Source organism: Urtica dioica, chromosome 6 (assembly GCF_054948205.1).
Source record: "Urtica dioica subsp. dioica isolate 48M chromosome 6, U.dioica_male_clone48M_v1_H2, whole genome shotgun sequence".
NCBI classification, from domain to species: domain Eukaryota; kingdom Viridiplantae; phylum Streptophyta; class Magnoliopsida; order Rosales; family Urticaceae; genus Urtica; species Urtica dioica.
Window position 1 is genome coordinate 41,512,548 of NC_142761.1, and position 12,861 is coordinate 41,525,408.

The window sequence follows — 12,861 nt, forward strand, 5'->3', positions numbered from 1 at the left end:
CAATATGACCTGTATAATTTCTCTAACTTTTTCAAAATATTGATTTTATTTTACGATGATCGATGGCTGTAGCAAAGCGAAACCGGTCCAAAGTATTGTCGACATTAAAATTATGAAAATCTCGAAGGACGTAAAATACTTTAATTTGTTAGACAAATTGTAGAACATACTTGTGGTTCTTGTTTGACCTATGAAAATGAGGCATATGTGCATCATGCCCTTGTTTCTAAAGATGTTGATGTGGCTTGTTTCATAAACAAAATGTTTGTCAACAAAGGATTTTGTTTTGTGTGACTCGCGTTCTGAAAAACATAATGGCTCTTTTATTTATATGCCCAAATACAAACAATATACAGTTCATATTCCATATCTCATATTTGTTTCATAAACATAAGAATCTGGCTCGTTATAGTGGCTACGCGAACCACGATCTCATTGTCAAACATCATAGCGATGAGTAATTCAGAAATGATTATGACTATGTACATGATAAAATATTAAAATTAGGTTTGTGTACTTATATATCGTCGACGTCTAACCTATTGCCACCTTCGATGTCAACATCAATGTCACCAATAAGAATTAAAACAATCACCGCGGCAGCGTAAATTTAAAATTTAGAGTTGCGATTTGATCATTATCTTTTATGTGAATGATATCATAGTTGCAGGATGAGATTTCGATGGAGGCAAACAGTTCCTTAAGTCTCGATTCAAGCTCATACTTAGGCTCACTGAAATTTTTTCCGGGATTAGAAATAACACAATCTAAGGCAGGAAGCACAAAAACAAAAAACATGACTTTACATAGAGTCATATGATACATCAGAAGTGTAGCTATGCAACATTAATCATGAAACTTAGCCAAGGCGGACGTTGAATTTTTAACTAAATAGAGTGTTTGAAGTCTGACAAAAATGAAAAATGAAAAATGAAAAACGAAAAACACATATATTTCAATTAAATTTTTAAGGAATTTTGACACCCTTATTATAAAACTTGCAACTTGTGTAATATCTATCAATTATCGCTATTTATTTTTTAATAATCTCTCAACCGACAATTGGATCAAATCCTTCATTATTGAACAAATATGTACACACATACAAAACAAAAATCAAACACTTACGCCATTACAAAAATAATAAAACCTGACAAAAACTGCCTCTCCCAATAAACAAATAAGTGCTGATCAGAAGAGAAATTATTATTGAAAAATTACAAAAAGAAAATCGAAAAGTCTTATTACGCTTGATCATTAATTAATCTCCCTCAGCAAATATTTATATGATAAATTAATATTATTTTGATTGGAAGTCACTTCTTCGATGTTTTCCAATGGACAACATTTTCGTATTTTTAAGGAATAAATTAATAGATAACTTCAACGCTCAAAAACAGGACTAATTAAATACAGAACTTAACATCGTAAACTGTGCCGTTGACGAATGGATGACAGACACGTGTCTATCACAAGTCTAATAAAGTTAGTAGAGAAAGTTGAAGAAGGTGCATATGAATGTGTGCATCAATGATTGAAGGTCACGTTAGGAGAGCTTCCTTCATGCGCTACTATTACCATTTTGCATGGAAAAGTGTATGTATATATATATATATATATATATATATATATATACATATATTTATACATATGTGCGTATATATATAATGCACTTCTTTAATTATGCATATGTACGTGTATATATTAATGCCGACATGCAGATTAGCAGAGGCATCTTTGAATATTCAAGCTCGCACAAACAAAAACAAAGATATTCTCATATAGTTTTAATTTTATTATTATTATTATTATATATATATATATAGAGAGAGAGAGAGAGAGAGAGAGAGAGAGTTAAATTGGGATCAAAATGGCGGGCGGTGGAAAATGTTACTGTTATTTTTTAGCATATGAAATATTGGTTATAATTAGGTGGATATCATCAGCTTTGTGATTGCCAAACAGTAATAATACGTTAATATTCATGCACCATAAAAAGTGCAGGTTCAAACTTGTGTGAATCACAATTCAGGACATAGTTTCTGTATCACCGAATCATCTTAGAAATCCAACGAGACCGAATACAAATCTCAACTATAATTTTTTTCCGTCATTATCGAAGTACGATGACCGTTGGAATACATGCAACGACTTCATGGACATCGTCAATGAATCAATTATAAAATTTGAGTTGAGTACACACAAAGATCTGTAATATAATCTAAGACAGAAAAAACATTAACCAAAAAGATGGCAAATTTAGTCAATATGTAGAAACTTAGGGAGAAATGATTTTTTACTTGTTGTATTAATATGAGAGGTGAGACCCTTTATTTATACATGAAGGAAATGAATAAATAAATACATTTGTACATTGAAAATTTAAAGACAATTTAGAAAATATACAAATGCATGGAAAAGAGAAAAGTGCAACTTTCAAAGAGGTGCCTTGGGACTCATGAACTTTCTACACTCCCTCTCGAGCTCGATGATAAATGTTGAGCAAATCGAGTTAGATAGAAGTTCAATGAAGATTGCTCGATGGAGAGGTTTGGTGAGGATGTCGGCTACTTGATGTCGAGTTGGAACATATACAATGAAGATAGTCTTAGCCTCAATCTTCTCTTTGATAAAGTGGTGATCAATTTTGATATGTTTGTTTCAGTCGTGCTAGACTGGATTCTTTACGATACTCAATGCGGCTTGATTATCACATATAACATCTTGATAGGGCCGTCAAGCTTGATTTTGAGATCATCCATTATTCTTCTTATTCATATATCTTCACAAACTCCACTTGCGAGAGATCGTAGTTCGGCTTCTGCTCTACTCCGAGCTACTACGGATTGCTTCTTATTTCGCCAAATTATGAGGTTACCCTAAACAAAGGTACATATACCCGATGTGGATCTCCGATCTTGCACCGAACCCGCCCAATCTGCATATGTAAAAACTTTTACATCGCGACTATGATGCTTCTTGAAGCAAAGACCGGCGGTACCTGGAGCATATTTGAGATATTGAAGAATTCTCATTATCGTTTCCAATGGAGATTGGATGGGTTGTTCATGAACCTGTTGACTAAGCTTACTGAGAAACTTATGTAAGGTCAGGTATGAATGAGGTAAATGAGCTTCCCATTGAGTTGTTGATATCTTCCTTTGTCAGCGGCGGCTTCAGGAGTTCGAGATGAGAGCTTGATGTTCGGATCCATATGAGTTTCAGTCGATTTGTACCCAAATATGCATGTTTCTTTGAGAAGATCAAGCTTATATTTTCTTTGAGAGACAGTGATACCTTTTTCAGATCGAGCTACTTCCATATCGAGAAAGATTTTAGGTTTCCGAGGTCCTAGACATCAAACTCCGACAAAAAAATCCATTTCAGCCTTGTAATTTCCTCGAGATCATCTCTGGTGATGACAATGTCATTAACATATACACTAAGAATGGTATGTTTTCCTCGAGGTTAAGAGGTGAAAGCTTTTAGAACAATGTATGGTCTGTCTGACTCTGCAAGTACCGGAAATTCTTGAAGACGCGAGCAAACTTCTCAAACCACGCTCGCGGTGACTGCTTGAGCCCGTATAGTGATTTCTTGAGCTTGCAAACTTTGTTGGAAAGTTGGTTGTTGTTAAAGCCCGGAGGAATTTCCATATACACTTCTTCTTCTAGCTCACTATTGAGGAACACATTCTTCACATCGAGCTGGAATAAGGACCACTCTAGGTTGGAAGCTAAGGAGAACAAAACTCGTAAGGTGTTGAATGTTGCCATTGGAGAAAATGTCTCTTGATAATCAACTTCATAAGCCTTAGTATATCCTTTGGCTACTAGCCGAGCCTTCAGCATTTCCACAATTCTGTCGGCATTGTGTTTTATGGTGAACAACCATCTGCATCCAACTGTTCGCTTCCGCAGTGGCAACTCGGTGATTTTCCAAGTGTCATTTTGTTCTAGAGCTCGAATTTCATCATGGGTGGCAGCTCGCCAACCTGGGATTTGAAGAGTTTCTTGGACTGAACTTGGAATCTTTTATTCGTCTATTTTGGACACATAGGCTTGATAGCTTGAGGATAGGTTTCTATAATACACATAATCTTCAATCTTATATGGACCACATGAACGAGCAAGTTTCCTCAAGGCAATTGGTAAGTCTGATAGAGAAGAACTATTATCTTGCTCAGTGATTTCAGTGTCCATAGTTGGGGAATGATCAACAATACGACTCTGTGCCTGACCTGGTGGAGTGTCCGAACTAGAGGGAAATGTAGCTCTAAGAGGTGAGTTTGGAGTTAGATCATAGATCGATGGACTGAGTTCAAAGGATGTGATGAGCTCGAAGATGTGTCTAAAGGAATAATTAGGATAGACAACCAAATTTGAGAGTCGCCTGATCTGTTCTCCCCTTGACTATCATAATTGAGAAAGTACGGGTTCAACTCATGGAATGTTACATCCTTAGAGATGATGAATTTTCTAAGGTTCATATCATAACACTTATATCTCTTTTGAGTGGATGAGTATCCGAGAAAGATGCATTTGGTGGATTTTGGGTCGAGTTTTCCCTGATTGTAGGAGTTAGCAAAGACAGAACAACCAAAGACCTTAGGAGCAATAGTAGAGATGAGTCATGTTTTGAAAAAAAAATTGTGAGTAAGATTTGAACTGTAGTTTTGAAGTGTAAGACACAGAAGGGCATATGATTAATAAGGTAGGTCGTTGTAAGAACGGCTTCTCCTCATAAGCGAGCTGAAACATTCGAGGTGAACATGATAGCTCGAGCAACTTCAATAAGGTGACGATTTTTACGCTTGGCTATCTCATTTTGTTGTGGAGTGTTTGCTTAAGAACTAGTATGAATGATTCCCTGGATTTGGAAGAACGACCCAAGTTCCAAGTTGAAGTAATCTCAGGGCATTATTGGTGTAAACTACTTGGATCAGAGTATTGAACTACGTTATAATCATTTTATGGAAGTTTTTAATGCAGTCTCTAGTTTCTGATTTCTGTTATATTAGGTAGACCCAACTAATTCGTGTGTGATCATCAACAAAAAGTAGAAATGATCAATGAGCTCTTGTAGCATTTTCAACTCTAGAGGGACATCATATATCACTATAAATCATGGTCAATGGTTGAGATGGAGTATATGGGTTGGCTGTATATGAGCTACGAGTATGTTTAGCAAATTCACACTTATTACACTGAATCGAAGAAACATCTTTATTGATAAAGATAGATGGAAATAACCGTTTGAGATCCAAGAAATTTGAATGTTCTAAGCGAAGGTGATTAATCATGATGAACAAACTTTAAATAGTTGGAGAAAAGGACATTTTGCATCGGTGATGGAGAAGATATGTTGTCTTGAGGGTGTAGAGTCATGCACGCAACTCCGTATTGCGAATCATTTTCCCCGAATCCTGGTGTGAAATACACAAGTATGAACATCAAATATAGTTCAACAACGAGAATCCTCATTAATCTTGTGGATAGCGAAGATGTTGCAGTGTAGTTGTGGGATGAAGAACACTCGTTCAAGCTTTATGATTTATGATACATGAACTTTTACTATACCAATTTTATCACACAATGTAAAATTGGTGAAGAGATGTCGATTACCAGTCATGTGATCAAACGCCCCGGAGTCAACAATCCATGATGAATCAGAGTTCGTATTGGCATGGAGAGCTTGGGATGTAGTACCCCGTTGAGAAATGTTTACGGAAGTATCACTGTCGAGCTGGACTTACTTGATGATTTTATGGAAGAGGGCGAGATGGTCATTGCTGAAGGTTGTTGTGGTCTTTGAGACAGGGGAGAACTGTTGTCAGAGATGGATCGAGCAATAAGGCTTTTATCATGACTTACGAGTGTAGATGGCTCAGAGATTGAGGTCGACGAGCTTCCTCCCAACATTATCTTTCTTTGACTTTCTTCATGTCTAATCGCAGAGAAGGCTTCGCGGATAGAGGGTAAAGGCTTCAAACTAAGAATCTTACCTCGAACTTCATCGAGTTCTGTATTGAGTCCAGATAATAGTTTGAAGACTCGTTTAGTCTCCAAAATCTTGCGGTAAAGCTTTAGTCGTCTGGACATGTCCACTGGAGCTCGTAGAGGTCAATTTTCTGCCAGAGATGCGTGAGTGAGCTGAAATACTGTGTGACCAACAATTCGCCTTGTCGTAGGTCGTGAAGAGTGCTTTTAGTCTCGATTAGCTCTGACGTGTCTTCCGAGCTAGAGAAGATTTCTCTTGCGGCCTTCCAAAAATTTCTGCAATGGTGGAGTAGAGAAGAAAATTTTTCCCGAGTTTGGGGTTCATCGAGTTTATAAGCCAGGACATCACCATGTTGTTCTCGGCCTTCCATCTTTTGTATATGGATCTTCACTCTTTGGAGCCTTCGCCACGCCGCTGAGGTAGTCCTCATTGCTTCGCCCGAAAATGCACATGAGTATAGATTGAGACCACTGAAGGTAGTTGTGGCCATTAAGTTTGTGACTTGTGACATTATAGGAGAACTGATCGAGGTTTGACTGAGTCGATGCGGGTGATGAGTTAAACAAGGTTGTACTGAGGGCAAATGAATTTTCGAATGTGTTGATGGTGTTTTTGGTTTAGGTTTTAATACCATGCAAAAACTTATACAGAAAAGATGATGAAATGACTTTCGTCTTAGGAAATGAATAAATAAATACATTTATACATTATAAATATAAAGACAATCTAGAAAATATATAAATACATTTCAAAATGATAGAACAACTTTCAAGAAGATGCCTCGGGACTCTTGAACTTTCTACAAAATATTTGATTATTTTTAATTTAGTCATCAACAATAAAATAATAAAAAAAAGACTATGATGCTTTTATAATTACCAACTGACATTTTTAAAGTAAATGAATAAAACAAGTGAAATTTGTTGTAACTAGCCAAGTTTGTCATTCTTATCGGGGGAATAGCCCAAGTTTCATTTTATTAAGCAAATAGCTCATATTTTCGGCTCAGACCATAATGCCCTTTGCAAATTCGCGAATTGGTTAATTTAATTAACCTACTGGAGTGAGTTAGGTTAATTAATTAACCTACTGGAGTGAGTTAGGTTAATTAATTAACTTATTGGTTGAATATTAGTTTAAGTTCTGATTTTTTTGTGAGTAAAGTTAATTTACTAAATGATTGAATTCGAAATTAGGTTAATTAATTGAATGCTTTGATTATCAATTGACTTAAGTTATGATTTTTGTAAATTTTTTGTGAATTTCAAATCATTCACGAATCAGTTAATTAATTAACCTAACTCACTCAAGTAGGTTAATTAATTAACCGATTCGCGAATTTGCAAAGGGCCTCTCCTCAATCCCCTCCATCGCCGCCGATTTCCTCTCCGCCGCCGATTCCTCTCCCCCCGCCGATTTTCGAGTCAATCTGAGCCTAAATTTTATAAGTGAGATCAAACACTTAGAAACCCTAAACGAAAACTCATTTTTTCAGTAGCCAAATAGGAATTACTTACAGCGAACAAATTCCCGGAGGAGAGAGAAGCGGAGAGGCGAGTAGTCCCAGCCCAAGCGGAGCCGAACCTCTGCGAGTGAGCTTTCGAGTTGGCTTCGAGTTCGTGAGGTCTTTAATGGCGGGTGAGAAGAAATGGCGTGAATTCACGGCCTGAAACTGTACGGATTCCGTGGCTGACAGGATCGACGGTGAGAATCGGGCTTCGAGCGCTGAAATCGACGGTGATGGTTGTGGAGACGAGGAAGAGGGAGGGTTGGGGAGGATTAGGGTGCAGATCGCGGCGGAGATGGAGTCGGCAAAGAGATCGGCGGCAGAGGTGTCGGAGGCGAGGAAGGCGGCGATATTGGAGCGGAGGAGAGCTTTGGAGAGGCTCAGCATCTCTTTGACGAGGGTAATTTGGGTAGTCAATTATTAATTGGGCTATTCTCTTAATTTATTCAAATTTGGGCTATTCTACTAATATTGATGGGCTGATTGGGCTAGTATGCTCATTCTCCCATAAAACAAACTGAACGAAAGAGATCACAATTAATCAATAATAAAACATTAAAAAATTATCTTTAAATCCTCTTCGATTATTTTTTTAAACATCCAAACAACTATAAAAATAAATATCATGAAGAAAACTCTTATTTAAAACCCCTTAAAAAAAATTCAAATTCCAAACACCATGGAAACAAAGTTCTCGAGATGTCCTCTTCGTTTTTTCTCACTAAAATTCATGTTCCAAACAAGGCTATTTCGTTTTTTTCCCATGACTTTCAGTCACCAAAAAGTCAAAAGTTAAAAATGTATTTAAAGTCATAATGCATAAAAATTACTATATCTTCTTTTTTAACATTGTAAGTTTTTCATTACAGAATAATTATACTGCCAAATCAATTTAATTAAGAAAAAATGAAAAAGAATAATATTTAAGTTTTAAAACGAAAGAGTCTCTCTTTTAATTTTTACAGTACTGGTCTCTCAAAAGATGCAGATAGTGCGATGTATACATTTTGTCTTTGACATAAACTTTGTATTGAGACTTTAACATCATTAAAACATTAACCTTGTTAAGGTATAGTGTAATGTACTTCTTTTAATTAGCAAGCTAAGAACTAAGACTTATTAGTCTGGAATACAAAACCTTGCACGTGAGATAACCTTTTTTTTTGGTGAAGGTGATAGTTCAATCGAAATGTAATGTCTTTCATGTTGAAGTTTGAGTATAAGCTATGCTTAATGTTCGATGTACAATTACATCTATGATATATTATACTAAGTTTGAATATGTTAATATGTGATGAATAAATACAAGATTACTCAAGCTTGGAGCACAAGGAAAATACTGAATATAAAAAAAAATGTTTTAGTAAATTAGCCACTAGAAACTAATAAAAATAGTCAAACTTAGTTTAAAAAAAAAATTGAAATTGCATGTAGAAATAAGACATTTACCCTAAATATATTGGTATAAATGTTGATGACTTAAAAACATAAAATCTAAACTATTTTGCTAGTTATATTTCATTCAGATAAAAACACACATAAACAAGTAGGTATGCTCTTTCATGTATATATATATATATATATATATATATATATATATATATATATATATATATATATACACACACAAAATTCGTACACAATATAAGATTAAACCGATTTTTACATGTATCTAAATTATTGTACTATCAATTCTTTACGATGAAATTTCAAACTGCTGTTCTATGAAGGAACAGGTCGGGTCGTGTAAGTGTAAGCAAAACATGAAAAATTATGGATGTTATATTGATGCCATCGTCCTTTGCTCTTTATTTTGTTGAAAAAAAATACAAGGTCTGAGAATTATGAATATCTCATATTAAATAGAATGAGAATTATGAATATCTCATATTAAATAGAATAAGATCAAATCAAATCAAGTAAGTACATATTTTATTTTGAGTAAACTAGGAAAATATAAATAGGGGACTTGGGGTATGAAAATCGTAAATTTACATCATAGTTCAACACTTGGAATTCAGCAGCAGCTCCCCTACCGTTGTGGATGTTTTTCCTCTCTTCCGGAGTTGAAAAACTCGTTCATACCACTCCCCAAAGAAAGAAATAATTATTTCGACACCTTGTTGGAATAATTAGTGGGTAAAGAGTTGGTCCACACATTGATCTCTATCTTTCCGGAGATTACATCTTGGAATATTACGGTATTGATCAGCCCGAGCAACTGAGGTGTCGACGATCCAAGAACGAGGAGCACCCGAGGAATCCGAGAGCAATGAGATCCAGAAAGCTAGGAACGTGAAGGATCTGTAGCTAACCCGAAAGGTATGTATAAATAAATCCTCTTATGGCATTGTATTGATTGTGCTTGCCTAAATATTATATATGCTATTATTGAACGATTTTGAGTATCCTGTTAATTATTGTTTACTTTAAAGATTAGTGATTGTTCACGTTTCTTCTATTCTGCATTTATAAACATATTGTAAGGTTAAGAGATTGGTTACCCGAAAAGAAGTATTGAAACGATCATTCATGTTCAATACATAGGAACCGTAATTAACCATTTAGGGAAATAATTTACCCACCAATTGATATTGGTGGGATTGTTCGTGTCTGATACCGACCTTAGTTCCCAACAACATATCCCCATAGAAAGTTCATCCTATGGCGATAAATAGCTCCTGATAATTGTTTGTGAGCGTTATGGTGAGTATTTTATCAAAATGAGCTAATATTAGGGATTTTGAGCGACATTGTCGCCGGTTGTATCTTCTTTGGTTAATTTTATGCGACAATGTCGGTGATATTTGATAGATTAGTATTATTATTGGTGAAATATTTTTTCCTCTAAGAATATTCATTGAGAACTTGGGCCTCGAGGCCCATGCCTGACGTGTTTTCCTTAGAGATGGTCTTCACTCGACCATTTCGAGTTTGTGTAGGCCCATCAAAGCTACAACCCACTTCAGATTATAAGAGGGGTCAGATAGAGTTATTCTCGCAAACAACAAAGCTCAGTCATCAAACTAATATTTAAATATACACGAAAGACTCATATTGAGTTCGACATAAATAGCTAGCGAAAAAAAGAGTGTTTCCGTGAAGATGTGTCCTTTGGGAAACGCAAAACTCAAAACCCTTTTTATGCTAGTTTAAATAGATCATTTTTAGTAAAAATCATTTTTTTTTCACCCGAGAAACAATGAACTATCGAGACGCAAAAAAAAAAAAAAAAAAAAAAAAAAAAAAATCCCTCGCGCTTCGACGCTCAACATTAATTTTAGTCATAACAGTTGCGAGGCCATGTAGTGAGGTTTAGAGTGAAAAAATGTGTTACTTTGAGTTGCCTTTTTGACAGTCTCGTGAGGGTCGAGACCGATTGGGTAGACCCGAAACGTCACTATCTCAAGAGAGTTCTCGATATTACGATGAAGACGAAGAACACTTTCGTTGGTCGCGAGAGGACCGTGAAAAATTGGGCCTAAATCAGAATAGCCATGATCTCCAAATAAGCCTTGGGAGAGACGATCGAAGTTTGTGGTGGTCTTGGTCTTCTCCTCATCGGAAAGTGGGTTTTTCGATCATTGTCACCTAAAGGATTTACAAGTGCGCAGTACGAGGGCGCGAATGGTTTACCCCTGACGCTCAATTAGTCTGGGGAGCTATTGTTATCCGAGAAGGGGCAGGGCCGGCCCGAGGCTTAAGTCACTTAGGCAACGGCCTAAAGCCCCAATTTTTTTTATGGAAAAAGGTCCAGAAAAATGCTTCAAATGTTTGAAAAAATAAGCCATTATATCTAATTTTTTTTAATATATGTTTAAAAAAGCCTAATTTTTTTTATTCTTGCTTAATGCCACATAATAGATTGGGCCGACCCAAAAAGGGCTCTCATCTATTAGCCTTGGCCCGAGGTCTAAAGGTATTGGAGCCGAGAACCCAATTTTCGGGCTCTTGAGTTTTATGGTCGTATTTTTGTGTCGTTTTTGTTCACTAAATGTCATTTTTAACTTTTGAAAACGACAACATAATATTATGCATTATTCATCTCAATGTCATTGTATAGTAATAAATTTACGCTCGTTAATTCTCGCGTACTATGTAAAAAAGCAATATCAGCTTTAAAGAAAGCATCTATCGAGCTATTGATGGCCTAACCTAGCATGCCACACATCAGAATTACAGATATTTGATGTATTAGCAGACAAACAGTGAGATACAGAAGAATTAGATGGTAAATGAGATGCAACAGTTGACACAAAAGCATTTTGATTTTGAGAGGCAGTCAGGATCAGGAGAACTTGCTGAAGGTGGTGCAATGTCAAGCTCGTAAAGTCCATTTTTCAGCAAGCCTTCAAGAAGCACAGTACGTGTCTCCTTATCCTTGACAAAACAGCAAGAATCATGAAACTCAACAATGACTCGATTATCTTTTGTGAATTGAGCAATACTAAGCAGGTTTTTGGCAATGTGTGGAACGTGGAGAATGTTTTTGAGTTGTAAAGCTCTGTTAGGCATTTCAGTTTTAATGATGGAATCGCCAATACTAGATATGTTAAGTTTAGAACCATTACCTACAACAAGCTTGCCCTTTCCTTTGTAGTCATTCTTGATCTGCAGATTGTTGAGGTTGGCGGTGACATGGTTGGTTGTGCCACTGTCCACATACCACGCCGCGTCTGCGCTTGCATCGATGTCATTGAGGTTGTGCTCACTTGCTTCGGCATCAGTTGTGAGGTAAGCCTGTGATTGCTGTGAGTCACCATTGCTGTTGTTGTTTGTGTTGGTCCTGCTTGTGTTGATGTTGTTTGCCTCTGCTCCGGTGAAGCTGACATCAAATCGCCGGTAACATTTGATGGCAATATGGCCGAGGCGTCCACAGAGCTGGCACAGAGGCCTGTTTCCAGAGTTTCCGCGTCCATTGGAGCGGCCACGACCTCTTCCTCTGCTCCGATTGCCGGAATTCTGACCACGTCCTCGATAAGCCACATTTGCAGAGAGTGAGTTGTTGATGTCGCCTCCGAGAGATGTGTTGAGTTGTTCAATTCGCATTTCTTGCGATTGAAGCATAAACTGAACATCTTGAAGCGTCAAATCGTCATGTCGTGAAGTCAAATTGACCACAACAGATTCGTATTCTTGACCTAATCCGCCAAGAATGTAGAGGATAAGCTCGTCATCTCCAAACGGTTGGCCAGCTGAGTGAAGAGAATCAGCAAGGCCTCGCATCTTCATGATGTATTCATCAATTGACATCGAACCTTTCTTGAGCGATTGCAATTGGAATCGAATTTGAAGAACACGTGCCTTAGAAGTGGTGGCGAAGAGACGATCGATCGTGAACCAAATCTCCGATG